Below are 21,912 nucleotides of genomic sequence, written 5' to 3'. Positions count from 1 at the left end.
TAATATAAAATTTCAATAAATAAAATAAGTAAAACAGATAGGGGCTCAAAGAAGATGAGGATGACAGTACGTTATCGCAATCTTTTCATAGAGCCCCTATAACAAGATTTCAAAAAAATATCGTAATATGTTAATGCGTAATAAAATTTCAATAAAATATCGTAATAAAACGCGTAATTCGCTAATAAAATTGATAAGCAACCAACAAAAGTAGAAATAAAACAAAAACAGATTTATGAGAAATTATTCAAAGTATGATTAACCAAAAACATTTCTTATATTTTAAAAATTTCTTTTTTTGTTAAAAACTTGAAGGAACTTAACGAATTTACCGTGCCTTTGAATCCTTTTTGAAAAGTATTCCATACTTTTGGACCTCGATATAGAATGCTGTACTCTGAATATTTGTTTATTATCCGAGGCAGTTTATATGTGTTGGACATATTCGCTCTAAGATTATAGCTATCATTTTTATTTATTTTAAACTTGTTATTAAAGCTTATAGGAGAGATATTGTGATTATAACGATACATGAAAATTAAATGCTGGTAGATATTAATTTCAAACACATTCATCATTTTCATATCTTTCATTAAGGGCTTAGCGTGTTCACGCCTATTTTTTGAGTAAATGATTCTGCAGGCATGTTTTTGTAGACTATAAATTTTTTTAATCTTTGCCGCTTGAGTACTTGCCCATGAAATGTTTGCATAGCTGATGAAGCTATGAATTAGCCCAAAGTAGATTAATTTAAGACTATTTTTATTGACGTAGGAGCGAACTCGATACATCAAACCTATTATTTTGGTGATTTTTGACTGGATATATATTATATGTGGAAGCCAGGATAATTTTTCATCAACAATGATTCCTAAGAATTTTATATTGGATTGCTTATTTACTAGTTTATCATTTAGAGATAGGTTAGGCAACTTGAGAGGAAGATTTTCTTCTTGTGTTTTTTTGTGAAATAGTATATACTTTGTTTTCTCAGCGTTAAGTGAGAGTTTGTTTGCCTTAAACCAGTTGTTTACTTTACACAGTTCAATATTCATGTCTGCATATAATTTCTTGATATCATTGTTGGTGAGAAATAAGTTTGTGTCATCTGCAAACATGACCGAGTTCATTTTTAAAGATGCATTACAAAAGTCATTTATATATATTAGAAAAAGAAGTGGACCAAGAATCGATCCTTGCGGGACTCCACATATGACATTTAATACTCCAGATTGGACATTATTTACATATTGTTTTCTGTTTGTAAGATAGCTTTTAATCCAATAATAACTTTTATTTATTATTCCGTAGTGCCTTAATTTATCTAATAGAATGCAATGGTCCACTGTATCGAATGCTTTTGATAAATCAAGAAACACTCCTAAAGTAAATTTATTATTTTCAAAACCATTAGTTATTTGATTTACTATTTCAATGATTGCATGCTCTGTAGAGAGATTTTTTTGAAAGCCAAACTGATTTGGGTAAAAAAAATTGTTTTTAATGAAGTAATCATAGATTCTATTATAAACTACACGTTCGAAGAGTTTTGAAAATACAGAAAGTATTGATATAGGCCTGTAGTTTGTAATGTCAGAATGATCATTACATTTGTATAATGGAATTACTTTTGCCAATTTAAGTACATCCGGAAATATCCCAGAATTTAATGAGAGCTTAAGTATATGTAATTTGGCGCAAATGTTAATGACATTCCTACCAACTTAAAAATAAAAAAGATTGGACGATTCGAATAAGGCCGGAAGTTTAAATTAAAAATTCACCTTACTTTTTGATCACAGTAGTATATATACTTTCACTAACTTCTCTCAGGTTGGCTCGGACCATCTTCGTCAGGAAATAGTTTTTTCTTACGGATTCACTTTTCTGGCAGAGTACTTTCTGCTTCCAAATAATGTAAATCAAGTTTTTTATTAATTTTACCTACAAAATTATTCGAAACCGTCAATACAGTATGAAACTCTGTAGAATAATTTTTTAGTTTTTCTGTAGTTTTTGTTACCATGTTTTTTGCAATCAAAATGTCCATATTAACGGTTTGCAAATATTTTGACAGTGGTGTTGTTAACTGAAAAATGCGTGAATATATCTGTGGAGTTAAAATCGTTTTATATTTCAGGAGTTCGTCTTTGAAGCCTTTTACCTTTACAAGAACATTAGGTATAAAATTTAAATTGTTTTCGATGTGAAACAATGTAACTACAAGTTTAACGTATGAACCAAAATTTGGATTTGCAAATTCGCCAAATATTTTTGTAAGTGCAGCATCCTTTGACTACCTGCGTGTTTCACCAATAGTTGAAATCCTGCGATGGTATTCGTCATTTTGATTTTCCGCCAAAAAAATGTCCGTTCCTGATATGATAAAAACTGCTACGCGTTCAATAAATTAAATAGTGATACTAGAAAGTACGGTAATACAAACATCTTACATAACCAAATTAAGAACATAAATATGTATTTGGTTGGGATTTTCTTTGATCATCCATGCTGCAAATCCTTTGTATTCTTCATTAATGTTGGCAGCTCCGTCAGTTGCATTACCGACGCATTTTAATATATCAATGTTCAATTTACGCAGAGTTTGTGACATTATACTTGATAAATATTCCCCAGTAGAAGATTCGCATGCAACCATTCTTAATAACCTTTCGTAAATTCGGTCGGTTACATATCTAACGACAATTGAGGATTGATCCTTAGTTGTTATATCTTGTGTTGTATCAATTTGCACCAAAAACATACCAGCTGCGTTAACTTCTTTGGCAATGTTTTTCTGTATCAAGCGACATGTAAGTTGAATTAGTTTTGTGATTGTGCTCTTGAGAGTAAAGTTACCATGGAACCTCCTCCATTACTTTCTGTTTTTTTTCGTTTTGCACTTTTCTCAATGCAAGTATTTTTATGCTCGTTTAGGCAGACGTCGTATTTACTTACAAACAACACCATTTTTAAAAAGTTGCCATGATCAAGTGATTTATCTAACAATGTGTATGCCGCTTCAAACTCCTGTCCTCTATAACTCAGACCACGTTTACCTTTATGATTTCTATTACTTGTAACAATACCTTACGTCGCTTTTGAACTTGTTCTCGTCGTACTGGTAATTGTGTGGAAAACAGAATGTTTTGAACATTAGATTTTAAAAAGTATTGGAAATTCCTTCTGTTGATTTTCATGCTCTTCTACTCTTTTATGAATGTGTTTTCTATCTGTCATTTCTTTTATAAAAGAGTTTAGTACGTCAACCGAAGAAATTGCTAAGCATTTTGAAAAGTATAATGCATTATCGTCCTCAGAATAAGATAACCATTTACGGTTCGTACCATTATGTAAGAAGGGTTGATGGTGGATGAAAAAACCAGTTTATATATTGTTCTGCTTGATCAACAACAATATTAACAATTTGTTCGCTAACGGTTTCTATGCAGTTAGTGTTTGGATCGATTTGGCTCTGAGTGTGAGTCTCATTTTGCATATATGTTGACAAACTTTTAACTGCTACCTCTGTAGTACTTAATACTTCATCAACTACCATAGTATCATCATGCACTGTTTATGTCAGTGTTGATATGTAATTAATATTTGAGTTGACTAGAGCCTGTTCAGCGTTTTCTATATTTTCATGAGCCATGCTTGTACTGGAATCTCTTTTAGAAATGAAGTCACTTATTTTGAGACATTTATTAGCTGCTGATTGAATTAGTTTTTGTTTTTTATCACGGGGAATTCTCCCGGCCCACCGGGAATTCTCCCGGTGCTCCCTGGGGCCAGTCCGCCACTGTTTCGATCAGTAGAAAGTTTGTAAATTGTTCAAATATTTTTTATATCAGTATCTTAATATTATTGTCAGTTGATCTGTATGAACAATGTCTTGCGTGGAATTTACAATAAGGGTATAATATTTTGTATCGACATCGTTTATTTGCTCCATAATTCGTTTTAAAACATTTTTTCCATAAATAACAAAAAAGCCAGGATCTTACAACTGTTTGACAACTTTTCATGAATTTACTAAAAAAACTGTTACAAAAAAATCTGCTTTGATCTTTATAACTTTGCTTAGGTTCTGGATATGAATCAACTTCCTCTTTAATTTAGAAAAATAAAGATGGCCGGTTTAGGCAAATATAGACTTAGAACTCATTAACTTTGGCAAATATCCTATATCGCTATAGTTTATTCTTACATCCATAATATATCAATATGAATTTTTCTCATCTTGCATGCAGCCCTTTTCTCTGTCCTGAGCAATATTTTCGATTTGGCATTTGGTATCTACTTTACCCTCAGCAGTATGCTCTTCAATTATTCAAAAAAATCTCATATTGATTTAAGAAAAACAGATTGTCCCTCAATATTGATAAAACAAAATGAACACTTTTTTACCCAATATCCAGAAAAAAATGTTTACAAAATACAATGCCCGACCTCTTTATTTATAATGCAATACTAAAAAGGGAAAAAGTTACAAAACTTCTTGGAGTTCTTGTAGACGAAAACTTATCCTGGATACAACAAACCGATATCTCCATGAAATTTTCTAAAAGTATTGGAATTACATATAAAGTTTGACATATGTCATATATAAATAAATAATAATTAAAACAACTATATTACTAGTGAGTAAACAACATCATAAACATGCAGCTCGTTTTTCAAATTCAAAACCACTTCTGAGAGAAAAGAAAGCCTTAAATGTATACGAACTAAATGTTTATAATATTTTATGTTTCACGCTTAAATGTAAAAATTATTTATTACCTGATGTATTTATAAACCTTTATAATGTAAAACCTTATTGCCAAACTAAATTTGAACAACTATTTCTTATCGCAGTCCGTATATATGGAATAAAATAGTTTTACCAAATTTTGATTTGTCTTTGAAATGGACTTTAACTTCTTTCGAACGAAAATTGAAAGAAGTTGTTTTTTCGGCAGAAAATATTGTTTCTTGTTTTTAGTTCTTTTGTTTCATATATTTTATTCAGTATATTTATATTTTAAATGCACAGTTATAAATAGTTTATGTTGATTTAATGTTATTGGTTAATTTGATTCTATTATTAGTATTATATTTTATTATTATTATATTTGATAGTGTAAAGGACTTCATCATAAGATCGTATGATCTTCTGGAAGTCCTCCTGATTATATTTGTAATAAAGCTATTCTGTAATTGTAATTTTTTTTGTTAAAGGCAAATGAATATACAAAAAAAAAAAAAAAAATTAAAAAAAAAAAAAATTAATTCTACATCATTAGTTATCGCTTCCGAACTTTTTATTTCTTTGAATGTTTCACCAGTGTGTACTTCGACAGTGTTAGAAAAAGCTGGTTAATTATGGAAATTTTGATAATGCTTGTTGAACCTGTTGTTCTTTTATTTTTTGTTTTTGACTACCACTAAAATATTTACTTCCGGACATTTTTATTATACTTTTAAGCCCCAAACCTTCAAAATAAATTTCAATGAAATAAAAGGAAAAATTTCTATACAAAAAATATGGATGTGCTTAGATCGCTTCAAATTGAATTTTAACGTTAAAAAGTATTTTGCATGTATCCTATATAACACGGCTGTCTCAAACCGAACTTTACGGCTTCTTGTTATTTTTCGAAAATATTGACTTAAGGGGTTTTACTAAAACATTTATAGCTTTTGAAATATTAGAGGAAATTTTGTTTTTTTCTCACGACTTTAATTCATTAGTAAAAAAACTTCTTTTACTAATGAATAAGTTTTACTTTTTTAGGGGCCGTCCATAAAGCACGTCACCATTTATTAGGCATTTTTTAACCCCTTCCCTCCTCCTTTGTCACCGATTGTCCTTTTTTTCTATCCATCACCCCCCCTTCCTTAAAAAGGACGTCATAAATTGAGCTTCCCCCCTCCCCCCTATAAATACCATTTAGGAACTGATTATTTCCAGGTATGCTTTTGTTCTTTTGCCTTTCTGAAAAAAAAAAATTTTAATATTACTTTAGTCTTACCCGACATATTTTTTTTGTTTTTTGTTATTTTTGTTTATTTAGGTGCCCCAAGAAGACCTAACGGGTTTGCCATAGAGCACCACGGAAGTGCGTTTAACCAGGAAGTTTATGCCTCCTTCCTTACCGTGACGCGAAAATATGTCCAAAGCTTGTTTCGAACCTCGATCTCTTGCTTATAAAGCAAGCGCTCTAGGAAGTTTATGCCTCCTTCCTTACCGTGACGCGAAAATATGTCCAAAGCTTGTTTCGAACCTCGATCTCTTGCTTATAAAGCAAGCGCTCTAACCACTGCGCCACGGCCGCATATACTAAATTTAATCAAAGTATATCATGGGAACTTGCCTCACTCATCATCCATCCAAGGATTTTTTAAGTGATCATCAATTGATATGATTGGAAAAGAGCAGTCCGGTTTGTCTGAAATAGTTGAATCATTCGAAATATGAAGGCTCTCCGTTTCGATTTCGTCCTCATCGAATCATTCAGCAAAGGCCGCGTTCTATTTTACTGCAATTACGGCCATTAGCTCTCTTTTGCGCTTGGTGGCAATGCGAACAGACCTGACTTGCAAAAGAGTAATAGCCATTCGGTTAATAACATTGGAGTAAAGTTGACATGCTTTTTGAGCATGACTTGGGAGGCAAAGTACTAGTTACATTGCTTGCAGATTTTTTGAGACAAACTTGATTGCACAGAGTGACAAAACAGATCGTAAGGAGAAGATTTGAATGATTTCAATGATTGAGGAATGGTACTCTAAATATTGGAAGCGATAAAAATAAAAAATAAAGAAGGAAAATGATTCTTGCTGGCGACGTCTGAAATGGATACAGATTTCAAGCCATCTGGCTGATTAGAATAGGTGGAGGCAGAAATCGACCAGGAATAACATGGAAGTAAGAGCTCCTTTTCAAATCGCAACATCCGGGATCTTCAAATTTCACAATTTGCGTAAAATATTGACTGGTGCGCACATGAGAGGCAAACTAGTCCTGATTCTTTGATAAGAGATGATAGAAAATCGAGCTCCGTCTTTTTGTATAAATCAATATACTCAACCACCGTTAGAAACTGGTCAATCATCAGACCTGAAAAGACCGAGGCACAGCTCTTTCCAGCAAGTTCAAAGTTCTGTTTCTCCAAAAGAAGATCCACTGTCCTGCCTTAAATATAAGTCGCAATGCAGATAATTAACTCCTTAAGCCTTGTATATATATATTGTATTTTGATAAATAGTTGATATTTTAAATGAATTAGAATACCTTTAGAGTCTAGACAAGATCCATAATGATCCTGAGGTAGGATCAATCCCGCCAACTCTTTACTCAGTGGAACGATCCTTCTCTCGGCTCGATTGAAAGCACTCCGTCCTGGCGTTCGTCATGATGAATAAGTCATACAAATCATTTGTAAGAAAACGATGAACTGCTGTAAACAAAATAAATATTTGAATTAGGAGAAACAAAATTATATTGATAAATCGCACTAAAAAAAATTTGAAAAAGAAGGCTATACCAGTTTCGATGACTTTAGCTACCAGTTTCGATGACTTTATCGTGGATTTTCATCTGGTCAACCATCAACACTGAAGACAACTACTGGCTTGACCAACTTGGTCAAAGGATCTTTTGTGATAAAATCAAACTCTAGCAGAGTCAAAAGTTGTTCAAAGTCCAATCCGTGAGCATACGCTGTCGATGATGAATGCTTTCCAGATCGAACAGCAACATAAGTGGGACCAGAATAGGAAACTGCGTCAGATTTTTGAAGCCCATCTGGTTTGATCGCAATACCTGCGTAGAAGGACGGAATGAGTTTGTGCTTTTCAGCAATAACCCAATCATGATCAGGAAGAGAAACTCGATATTCCATATGCATCAATATAAGAGCTTGTTTTGTTGGTAGCGGTGATTCCAATAGGGATCCAAGCTTTATTGTCTTGACTTATAAAGCAAACATCTTTGGGCCTAAAAAAGAGCAAACTTTTTCCACATTCTTTATAGTTGCTGTACAAAATGAGTTCAGAGGCTGAAAAGTTATATTGAGACCTAATTTAGTCCATTAGAATTTTTTACTATCAAAAGTTGTACTCTCACCCTATTTACTTCAGATTGTCTTTTCTCGTGGGCAGCAGATCCATGTTTAGCAAGTTGAATGATGACACACAATGTCTCAGATTGTTCTATTTTAATAGTAGGGCGACCGATTCCGTCACGTACTTTAAAAGTTTTTTTCACTTCCGGGTGGTTAGCAATCACCTACAGTACCGAAAAAACTATACAAATAAGTTAATGTTTATTTTCTACAATATTATTATTATAACTTATTATTATATGATGCGATAAATATTACATGGTTCATGACAATTTTCTTATCAGCCCTTGATTTTTGTTTTGACTTCATATTGCTAATCAACTTGTTTAGATTACTCGTGAGCTCCTGGACATTGGCCTTCTTCTTTTTAATGGTTTCTTCTTCAGCATCGGTTCATAGGCCACTTCTTTTTCTGCTCTTCATAGCAACTATTTCTTGATTCAAAACAAAGATCTCTGCTTTGATTGTGTCTTGAGCATGAGTCTTGGCCTTGAACTGCCCTCAGGATGTCGTGTCAAGAGGCATCTGACGTGATATCAACGACATCTATTGGCTCAATAAATTGATCTGAAAAAAGCTGGAACTCTAAAGAGGAAGAACTGGCAAGGCAAGGAACAGATTGATGGTTGTTTGATAGGCCCAAAATGACATTAAAGAACCTTTTTGTTTCAAGACCATTGAGGTATACTTTTGGATCAAAGTCTTTACTTGAACCTCCAAATCTTGCTTTTCCTAGATCTCATTCCATATTTTATGGACTTTTTTTTGACTATCGGCTTTTTTCTCGAACGGGTGATCATTATTGTAAGATTTTATCAGCGAATTTAGAAGACTATTTTTATCCATCTTTTAACATACAGGCAACAATGATCTTTGACACTTTTGCCAGACATTGAAAAAATAATAAAAAAATATGCTTTATGTAATGATTGCTGCACAACCAATTCCCATTGGACATCCATTTGTAATATTCGCTTTAGACAATCATTATTAATAGCTACACAAGCAATTCCCTTCGGACAAATATTTGTAAAACTCTATTTTAAAATCATAAATGATATCAACACTAAGTCCTTGGGGACGAATTTTGCAAAAAGAATTCGCACGAAAACCCGAAGCGATCAGCTAATGATATAAATGATACGAGAAATTACCAAGGGTTGAGCAATATATAAATAATTGTAATATATTCAATATATTTATATATACAAAAATAAAATTTAAATATCAACACGAATTTCTTTCCTATATTACGATAAATAAAAACATAACATTCCCTTAAGTTAACTTCATAAAGACATATGTTTACATAAAAAAAATTATATAAAGTGACGTCCTTTTCTGATGACTCCCCCTCCTCCTTGTCCTTTTTTGTCCTTTTACTCTGGATCCCCTCCCCTTCCCTATTTGCATGACGTCCTTTATGGATGGCCCCTTAGAATAAACGCGACAAATGATGAACTTGACTGAATTTTACTAATTTGATGTTACTTTTTATTAAAAAAAAATCAGAAAAATATATTTCTTATAGTTATTATCAAATACACTTATTGTTTGACTGTTATAAAAACAAAAAAACTTAATTGTTAAAAAATTATGAAAAATGTCGTTAAAAGAGGGATTAGCTGTTAAATGAGTCTTTAAATCTAGAAGTTCTTAGTTTAGAAAATAATTTCACTGAGCTGATAAACTCATTGTATTACAAAATAAAGCCAGATTTCGATTTTGGAATATTTAGTCTAAACATTTAAAGCTCTAGTATTTAAAAAATTTAGGCATTTTATTTCTTTCTGTGGATACAGTTCTAATATGATGTTAGGTTGTTAATAAATAAAGACTCACCGAATCTAATAAAATAATTCATAATTAAAGTTGAGTTAAGGTTTTTGAATTAACCTCGTTTTTGGTAGTAGAATTATTTTATGGCACTTGAATCAAAATTCTCTTCTCACAAAAAAAAAAGTTTTTGTTTAAATATACAAATAGCTAACTTAAATCTTTTGATAATTCGTTTTTATTCTCATAAAAACCTATTTTTTTAGTCAGTTGGTCTATTGATAAGTTCTTTAAGTATCAAACTATCTTAGTACACCCAGTTGATACTAGATTCATTCTTCATTCTAAACCAGAGGAACAATTGCTCCACTCAAAATTGTGACAATAACGTTTACAAGTTCTTAATTTATTAAACAAAATTTTGACACCAACTTTACATATATAGACTTATATTTCATTATTTAACCGGAGAGTAGGTATGTAAAGCAGAAGTAATGTAAAGGTAGAACTATCTTCTGATGATAATAATCAAATAGACATCTTATATATATAAAAAAATGTTACATATAATGAAGGACAATGCATTTTTTAAATTAACTACACAAACATACAATATCATACCTAACAAACATTAAAATAAATAATAAATATTTTAAACAAACATTACACAGACATATTAGTACAGAATAAATTTCACCTATTTATAAATTAAGGATCTTTATAATTTATCTTAGATGTAAAAAGTTTTAATTTTTTTTTTTAATTTTTGAAATATTTAAGCTAAAATTCATGACCACAAACAAGGCAAAGACCGTGTTTTTGCCTTGTTTGTGGTAATCACAAACAAGACAAATTATCAAATTGAAGGCATTATTATTCGGAAATATATATTATATAATATATATTTCCGAATAATAATACAAAGTCAACTAAACTTTTATAATCTTACTAACTTTTACGCCTCTTTTTTGTTTCGCTACTCTTTGCTGAGATTGCAACCAAATAGAACTGCTTGCAGCTATTTATAAAGTACTTTTTGTCTAATATATTTTCAGTGGTGGTTAATTTGGATTATGTTTTATTATCTTATTTCTAAACGCAGCGCATGCGGACATTAGTTTGGTGCTGGGACTCTTTCTCATTGGAGGCCCCTTTTCTCTTGGATGCCCTATGCTTCAGCCTAATGGGAGATCCGCTACTGTATATATATATATATATATATATATATATATATATATATATATATATATATATATATATATATATATATATATATATATATATATATATATATATATATATATATATATATATATATATATATATATATATATATATATATATATATATATATATATATATATATATATATATATATATATATATATATATATATATATATATATATAGGGGAGAGGGGGGCAGCTTTATAAAATTTTAAAAATTTTTTTTATAAATCAATATATTAATTATTCTAATCAATATTTTACTTCTTAATAGTTAAAACAATGATTAAGGAACAAAACTGCAATCTTTTAATAAATTCTGAGCTAAAAATTAAGTCAGCATTCTTATTTCTTTAACACGCGTGAAAATGTTCAAAACTGCTCCAACCAGAGGTAACTTTGAACACACCTGGGGCAGCTTTGAATTATCTCCGGCAAATGGAAATAACTAGCGATTACATTTTTTTTTTAATAGAGCATTGGTTTACTTTTAAACTTCGTTAAGTTTAGGTTTCTAATAGTAAATATATATATATATTTTTTATACAACCTAATCTTAAAATCACTCTAGAGAGTTGATCAAACAAAGGTTATATAAAGCTATTTGAGCTGTAAATAGACGCAGCTTAAAAAAAAAAGCTAACAAAACTAACTAAACATTAAACTTAAAAAAACCCAATTATACCGGTAAATGGTAATGGATAAAGTTTAAGTTTCTATTAGTAACAATAGATAAAACAAGGGTTATGTAAAAATATTAAAGCATCCACTGATCTAATTAAAATTTTACACTTCAAAAACACAAATTTTTGTACAACCAGGTGGTCCTCCTTTTATCATGGTGTCATGAAACCCCGTGCTCTTGGAAATATGAAGACAGGTGGAATGAAATTTCCAATGACATTTCTTATGGCATTTCCTATACCATACATAGTAATTAGTTGTTCATGTTCAGCAGACACACACTGTCATATTTAATTTGTTCCAAGAGATTCTATAATATGGGGTACTTGTACTACTGTCATAATGCTGGTTTCATTGATATTATAAATTCTATCAGCAGTGAAATTATATTTTTTTAAACTTTTTCATAGTTTTCAAAAAACTGATTTACATTGTGCTAATTGAAACTTGTTGAACGAGCATAATGAAATGCTAATTCTCTTGCCTGTTTAAATGCTTAGCTATAATTCATTTTAGAGCTTTTTATTAGGTAGTCACTTAACATTATTTCCTCATCTTTGTTTAATACTTATGCAACAGTATATTTAGTTGTCAAACCAAGCTTGGTCTTAGATAAATTTTTATACTTCTTTATTTTGTAAGTATTACGTTTTATATTATAAGTTTTAACAGCTTCTCTTGGCCTCATTATTCCATTTACAACTTGAACAACAGTATTATTAATATCTTCCTCTATGACTTCTGTCACTCTTTTATTTTATAATTTCGGACCATTTTTAATAATCAAAATCAGGCCGTAATAATCAAGCAATACAGTGCGAAAAGTTTAAACGTTTCAAAGGTGCCCCATTTATTTTATTCAAAACTGCCCCAACAGCATTTTAAATAATAAACGATGATTTTTTCAAACAAAATTATCTCAATTATTGATATATTCTGCCTAATTGTAAATGTTAAGAATTGTTCTTATAAGTAACATTAATCATCTCACAAGTAAGAAACGTCAGGAAAATCATACAACTTTACATCGAAATGTTTACGATTTGTCCTCAAAAACAAATTAATCAAATATTTTGTCCAGTTTAAACAAAATGCCAGGAAAAACAGGTGACAGCTGTGAGGGTAAATATTATCTTCACAAAATATCTAGTTTTATTAAGCTTAAATACAAAAACGTTTAAAAAAATGCAATATATATGTATATATATATATATATATATATATATATATATATATATATATATATATATATATATATATATATATATATATATATATATATATATATATATATATATATATATAGATATATATATAGATATATATATATATAGATATATATATATATATGTAAATTATGTTAGTGTATTTTACAAATAGAGTGCTCAATGTTATTAAAGAACAGAGCAATAATAAATTAGTAAAAAACACTTAAAATCCTGATGATCCAGCAATGGTGTTTTTTACTAATTTATATATGTATATATAATATTTTTAGAGACTGTTGATGTCTACAGGTGTGATGGTGTAGTGCATTAGTATGTACCGTTTGGTCGTCTTGTATGGTCTCGTTATGTTTTCGTTCACTTTCAAATCGGGTGAATAGAAAGCTAAACACACTCACTCCTTGCGCTTATGGGCTAGCACATCAGAGCCAGACGTAAGACCTACAGAATGGATTTCAATTGATCGAATGCACACATTAGTCACCATAGGCCACAAGCCATCGCTCTTAGTCAAAAGAGCTACTGCCCCGTGCTGGTGTGGAATGATGTGCTATGGAGTGAGATTTTAGATCCGAGCACATAGTCAGCGAGCGCTGATCCGACGTGCATTGTGGAGCTTCCGAATGAACGTGTGCGTGAGTGTTAGCGTAGCCATTAGGTTATTGAGCGCCGTAACCACATCCAGCGGGATAGCCTAATGTCCGTTTTGTCGTTGTAGTGTACATTGGAAGAAGTCGGGGCTCACCAGCCACAAAGAATAAATTTGTTTGTTTATGCGACACAATGGTCGCAAAAAGTGACCAACGGAGCCGTCCAGTCACGTAGATCTGGGAGATGTGAAAATAGAAGTAGATTGTAGATGATGTCATTGGGTGAGAATCATAAATGAATGTAAAGACTATTTTGTAGGAGGAAGAAAATTTTAGGACTCAGGGATTAGGTGAACAATAACTCACGCTCTAGTCATACTAAACAAATGATAAAACAATGGTCTATGAGTAAACAAGTCAATATCGATCCGCTGGTTCATTAAAGGGTATAAGCGGCCGTGGCGCAGTGGTTAGAGCGCTTGCTTTATAAGCAGGAGATCCAGGTTCGAAACGCGCTCTGGACAAATTTTCGCGTCACGGTAAGGAAGGAGGCGTGAACTTCCTGGTTAAATGCACTTCCGCGGTGCTCTGTGACAAGACCGTTAGGACTTCTTGGGGCACCTAAAATAAAATTAAAAAAAAAGGCAACCATGGCTAAAATTATCGCACCATACAAAAACAATAAAATAAGTAGATAACAAAATATAAAGTAAAATGATACAAAATATAAGTACGAGCAATATAAAAAGAAAAAATAGGCTAGTAAATGTGCTACTATATATGGTTTAAACTCTAGATAACCAACTGAAAACTGATCATCACCTGTGTGAGATAAAAGTATATAAATGTCATTAATGTAACAAATTCATAATATAAAGCTCACAAAGCGCTATAATACGTGGGTGTAAGAGGTAAAAAAATGTTGGTGCCATGGTAACCAATCAGAATTAAGTAGTGCATAATGGTGATCCCCCTCCTCAGGAATGCACTGCGATCACCAATGACGTTTCGGAGAGCCCGAGACCTGCACTAACGCCACTCGTCAGGGGCGTGTCCTTGCAACAGATCTCACCGCCTGCACTCTACGTCATGCTAGTCAATATTGCAATATAACAGGACTACACTACAAAAGCCAAAAATCCCAATCCCTATCCCAGTTTTTAATACAGCTCCAACATTCTTAGAGATCTCATGAGGGTGGTGAGGGATGCGCGTGGTGTAAATATAAGCAAATATGTTGATACATATAAATATCATGTACACTTACATTAGAAAAGACAAACGTGTACACATGCATGTATGCGTATGTATAAAAATAAACAATTTAATGTATAGAAATAACACAAAGCAAATAGAAAATAGAAATTAATAATTATGAGTAACTTACCGTTTCTTTTATGGCTGAAATGTGTCTTATAAATATAATACGTAAATATCACTCATAATCATCGAAACTCAGAATGTTTGTCGTTAGTATAAAAGTAGTTAGTTGAAAATATGGTAGAAAATCTGGTGATTCCAATAGTATGAGAAATATAAATCTTGCCTGATAAGTAGAGACAAAAGCTATCACACAAAACAGACTCAGATAAATTAAAAAATGATTGGCCAGAGATAAAAAAATACAGACATATAATCAGTAGGCAGAGAATAGTGAAAAAAATAAACAGATGAGACAATAAATGCGATTTTATACTAATAGCTTATAACCACTGAAAAACGTAACGTTTAAAACGTCAGGAAAATCATACAACTTTACATCGAAATGTTTACGATTTGTCCTCAAAAACAAATTAATCAAATATTTTGTCCAGTTTAAACAAAATGCCAGGAAAAACAGGTGACAGCTGTGAGGGTAAATATTATCTTCACAAAATATCTAGTTTTATTAAGCTTAAATACAAAAACGTTTAAAAAAATGCAATATATATGTATATATATATATATATATATATATATATATATATATATATATATATATATATATATATATATATATATATATATATATATATATATATATATATACATATATATATATATATAGATATATATATATATAGATATATATATATAGATATATATATATATATGTAAATTATGTTAGTGTATTTTACAAATAGAGTGCTCAATGTTATTAAAGAACAGAGCAATAATAAATTAGTAAAAAACACTTAAAATCCTGATGATCCAGCAATGGATCATCAGGATGGTGTTTTTTACTCATTTATATATTATTATTTTATAAACATAAATTAATACGAGTTTCTCTCGATACTAAATATATTTTTTAATTTTTTATTTATTTTTATTAAAGAAATTTTCGCTGGATTGTTGTGACCAGCGTCTTTAGCTTTAAAGTTTTTTTGTTTTTTTTTTGTTTTTCTTTTGTTTTTTTTTGTATCTTATTTTTCAAACGGCAGTTTTATTTTATGTCAATGGGATGGTTTCATCTTTTTCTGACGTAAGTGCGCCATAAATGGTGTCCAAAATTTTGTTGAAACATATTGACCCTCATCTAAATTGATACCATTTTGTTGAGGGGCACATTGGTGGTACTGTATTTCGAGTGCCTCACGAACTTTCCTATCAAACTTTTTAGCATCAACTTTTAGAGTTCTGCAACTGTCCCAGTTAATTTGTTGTGAAAAATGCCTCATGTGTGAAGCTAATGCAGATCGTTCTGTTTTATTTCCTATTGTACTGTTTTTGTGTTGCTGCATGCATGTTTTTATTTTCATTTTGGTTTCACCTATATACTTTTTGTTACAATAACATTTAATAAGGTAGACTTCTGGGTGGCTGTTCATTTGTAGTTTAGATTTATTTCTTGATGTTAATATTGCTTTTAGGTTCAGGTTTGATTTAAAGACCGTTTTATATCCTGCCTTCCTAAACACCTTACGTAATTTGGGAGACAATATTGGTACCCAAGGTAATGAAGTTGTTGGATATGTACTGGTGATGTTTTCATTATTTTTAGTAGTCACTAGTGATTTTTTGTTCTTTCGTTTTATTTCTTTTATGATTTTTATGAGATTAGATTGTTTGTAGCCATTTTCGACAAATACTCGAATAAGGAATTTCAGTTCATTTTCTATATTTTTTTGACTGTATACATTAAATACTCTATGTACGAAACCCTTGAATATTCCAATTAAAATTTGTGGGTCATAGTTTGATGTTGCCTTAACTTGAATGTTAGTAATTGCATTTTTTCTGTGTTTTTTAAATTCATAGTTACCACTTTTGTTATTTATTATGGATATGTCTAGAAAATTTAGTGTTTTTTTGTTATTTTCAAATTCGATTATATATTGTATTTTTTGATGCTGTTGATTAAGTATTGTCTTAAATTGATCAGCATGGGCAATGTTAGGGACTCTAGCATGATTGTCATCTACGTATCTATAAAATGACTTTAAATCAATAAGTGGGTTGTTTTTCAGCGCTGTATTAAGTGCTCTTTTTTCAAGATGTTGAAGAAAAGACTCAGCTAAAACTACCATAAATGAAAGACCTATCGGACCTGAATTTTCAAGTTCGTGTATTTCATTGTTCCATAAAAAGTATGGTCGGTATAAACATAGTTCTATTAGAATTTTTATTTCTTTTATATTTAATTTTGTCGCTTTTTTAAAATTATCGCTCACCTCCAATAACCTTATGAGTACTTCAGCAGCTTCTTTAAGAGGAATTGATGGGTATAAGTTTATAACGTCCAATGACACCTGAATTTTGTCACTGGATACGATTTTGCTTTTTCTACGAATTGTTGTAAATTTTTTAATCGAGTTGGGTTTTCATTTAATATTGGTTGTATTAGTTTTACTAAGTAATTTGAGATTCCGTAGTTTGGTGTGCCTATTGTGGATACTACAATTTGCATTGGGTAAGATTGTTCAGGCTTATGTGCCTTTACTACACCATACATACGAGGTAGTATTGGGTCACTGGAATAAACTTGCTGATTTCATTTTTTGTGAACCGACCTTTTTTATTTAATTTTGATAGTTGGACTTTGATTTTCATTGCGTAACTTTGTGTCGGATCCTCATTGATAATTTTAGTTGGCCCAATTTGTTCTTGAATCTTTTTTATTACTTTATAATGAGGGATCGTTACAAAGCCCATTCCTTTATCAAATGGGTATATATCAATATTGTTATCTTTTTTTTATTGTGTAAGTGCTTTCCTTTGTTCACGAGTCAAGTTGTCATTTTTATTACTTTTGTTTAGTTTTAATTCTCTTAAAACCTCTCTCCTCAGCGTTTGCGCGGCTTCATCTTTTTTGTTGTATTCAAGTTTTAGAGCTGATAACTCAGTTAATGAGATGATGTCAAGATACGGAAGAGATTTTATTGTTGGTACAAATTTTGGTCCAAGGTTAAGGAGACTTTTTTGCTGTTCTGGAATTTCTGTGTCGCATAAATTTAAAACAGCTTCTTTAGTATAGATTGTCGAATGGGATGTTCGCTTAACGCGTTGATCTTGAAGAAGTTTGAACTTTTTGATTAATCTGTCTCTTGATTTCATGAACATATTTTCTCGTGCTTTTTCAGTGATTCTTTTTACGGCTTCATAATTCTTCGTTTCAAGTATTTTCATGAGTTTCTTTTCAATGAATTTAGCTGTATTAGTTTGTTTAAAGAACCGTGTTCATTCTAGTGTTTAATCATTTTAAAATTTTCATGTCACTTACCTATTTTAATTGGATTGATTTTGATGGCTATTTGAAAGAAATTAGGATTGTAATGCTCTCCAAACTTTTTAGAAGTTATATACTAGAAGATATTTGGCTGAAAATTTTGATTTTGATACTCCTGTTGCATTAGCTACACACATGAGACATTGTTCACAACAAATTAACTGGGACAGTTGCGGAACTCTAAAAGTTGATGCTAAAATGTTTGATAGGAGAGTTCGTGAGGCACTCGAAATACAGTACCACCAATGTGCCCCTCAACATAACGGTATCAATTTAGATGAGGGTCAATATGTTTCAACAAAATTTTGAACACCATTTAAGGTGCACTAACGTCAGAAAAAAATGAAACCATCCCATGGACATAAAATAAAACTGCCGTTTTAAAAATAAGATACAAAAAAACAAAAACAAAAAAAAACAAAAAAAAACAAAAAAACTTTAAAGCTGAAGACTCTGGTCACAACAATCCAGCGAAAATTTCTTTAATAAAAATAAATAAAAAATTAAAAATAAATTTAGTATCGAGAGAAACTCGTATTAATTGATGTTTATAAAATAATAATTTACATACTCTCATACATGATGTCTACATTCAAGAATTAATTTATATATATATATATATATATATATATATATATATATATATATATATATATATATATATATATATATATATATATATATATATGTATATATATATATATATATATATGTATATATATATATATATATATATATATATATATATATATATATATATCCTATTTATTAATTTATTTTTTATTTCGGGTGTAATTGATAACCAGGATTCTTCTAATATCTGCCACAGGTGCTCTTTGGATGTTGGGCATTTTTGTCTGACCTTTCTGTCCAACTCCAGCCAGGTCATGTTTTTGAGGACACCATTATCCTCTTGTTCCTTAATATAGTTCTTACATAATTTTGAGGTGTGTTTAGGGTCATTGTCCTGCATAAAAACAAAGCCATGACTAATAGTTCTTAAGCCAGAAGGTATAGGATTGTTTTCTAGAATTGTTTTATATTGTTCTTTTTTCATAATACCCTCAATTTTAACTAGGTCACCTACACCAGCTGAAGAAAAACATCCCCACACCATAACTGACCAACCACCATGCTTGATTGTTGGCACAAAACACTCTGGGATCATTTTTTCTTTTGTTGTTCTTCTGATGTAAGTTCTACGTCTTTGCCCAAACAGTTCAAATTTGGACTCGTCGGTCCATAATACTTTTCCCCAGTCTTCTTCTGTCCAATTTTGGTGGTCCATAGCCCATTGTAACCTTTTCTTTTTATTTCCAATCCGTAGCAACGGTTTCCTGACCGCTATACGGTCAGAACGTCCTCCTTGTCTAAGAAGTCGTTTCGTAGTGGTCAATGAAATAGATTTTGAATGACTCCTATTAAAGCCTGAAGTCATTTTCGGGGCCGTAAGTCTTCGATTTCTTTTACGCATCAATATTATGCTATTATCTTCTGCTTTTGTTTTCTTCCGTGGTCTACCAGATCTTTTTTTATCTTCAAAAATGCCTGTTTCTTTCCATCGTTTGATGGTATCTTGTACAGTACTTCTGGCAACTTTAAATTTTTTGAAAATTTTACGAACTGAATAACTTTCTTTATGTAATGTAATTATTTCAGAACGTTTTGCAACCGTTAAAGAAGGTTTTTTACCCATATTTTTAATTAGATAGTCAAATTATAAAACTTTAAAATTTTTTTCAAGATTTTTTAATGCAACTATTATTAATATCAAATGAAAACTAAACAAAACTAAATATTCTTAATTATTTTCGTCGGCTTTCATTATATTATAAATATTTACTTCATGTTTCAAAAAATAAATAACTTTAACAATTTAAAAATAAATAACTTTAACTCTTAAGAGTAATGTAACGTTATATATTAAGTTAAAATAAACAATTAAAAAAACAAACTTATTTATGTAAGTTTGAGGTCAGTAATACCCAATTTCTGACCTCAAACTTACATAAACACTTAAAATTAGTAAGTTTAAGTATTATAAATAACATTATTGATTAATTTAAGGATACAGGATAGATTTTAGCTTTTTATATAAAAATATCAAGTCTCCGAAAACTTTTGGCCTGCAGTGTATATATATATATATATATATATATATATATATATATATATATATATATATATATATATATATATATATATATATATATTATATATATATATATATATATATATATATATATATATATGTATATATATATATATATATATATATATATATATATATATATATATATATATTATATTATATATATTTATAGCATATTATATATTTATAGCATTAAAGTTTAAAGTAACTGTTTTAAATTTACAGTGATTTTTTTGTAAAACCATTATATTTTCACTTAACAACTGAATGCTAATAAAAAAATTTTAATTGTTTAACATTTCGAGGTGCTTTCTTATAAAATATTTGGCAACTAAATAAGTTTTGCGTAACAACAAAAGTCTTGAAGTGTTTGTGTTTAAACAACTTTAATACATTAATGTCATTATTTTATACTTACTTTTTTGTATTATAAGTTACCCAACGTTACGATAAGTTACGCTTAAGTTACCTTAAGTTAAGCTCAAGTTACAACAGTTAGCGGGAACTTAAAATAACTTTTTTGGAAGTTACCAAATCGTCGAACCCAGCCACACTGCTCGCAAGGTCTACCATTGAATGATAAAAAAATAATATTTAGGTACTCCAATAGCCAAGAAATTCCTATGAGTCCTCATATAACGTCTGATTCATGAGTGGTTTCATGATGATTAGATCAAGGCAAGTTAATAGAACTCTTCGCAGTTCCGATAATTTCGTGCGCACGCATATTTAATAGTACGTCATAGTTCCTTAAGCGCAGAATCGCATGAAAGAAAGTAAATACACAGATATAAAATGAAAACATTCTTGAAAGAAACAGTTGTTTACATGAGATTTTTTTTCTTTTTTTCATTATAAAGACATCGATTTTGCTTTATTTAAGTTTATTTTAACTATTTTTAGTCAAACCTAATATTATTTATATATATATACTCTTTACATGTTTGGGTTATAGAATATATATAAAAGAAATTAAAGCTCTTAAAGAGTGTGAAAATGCACAATGATAGTTGTGTGTGTGTGTATATATAATATATAATATATACAATATATATACATATATTAGTGTGTGTGTGTATATATATATATATATATATATATATATATATATATATATATATATATATATATATATATATATATATATATATATATGATGATAGGGGTATCTCATCACTCCAATAGTACTATGAGAAAACGGCTCCTTGTTATAATAAAAATAAAAATGAAAAAAAAAAGAGGGGGGATCCTTGTTATAAAAAAATGAAAAAAAAGAGGGGGAAAAAGGAGGGGGAAAATGGAGGGGTTAGCAGGTGTTTTAAAATAAGGGGGGAAAAAAGGGGGGTGTTTAAAATTGCTAAAATGAATAAATATTGCTAAAAAAAAGAACATATTCGATATAAATATATATTGTTAAACGGGTTAGCAGGTGTTTTAAA

This window comes from Hydra vulgaris, chromosome 12 (assembly GCF_038396675.1).
Source record: "Hydra vulgaris chromosome 12, alternate assembly HydraT2T_AEP".
Lineage (NCBI taxonomy): Eukaryota > Metazoa > Cnidaria > Hydrozoa > Anthoathecata > Hydridae > Hydra > Hydra vulgaris.
This window is presented reverse-complemented; position numbering follows the sequence as displayed.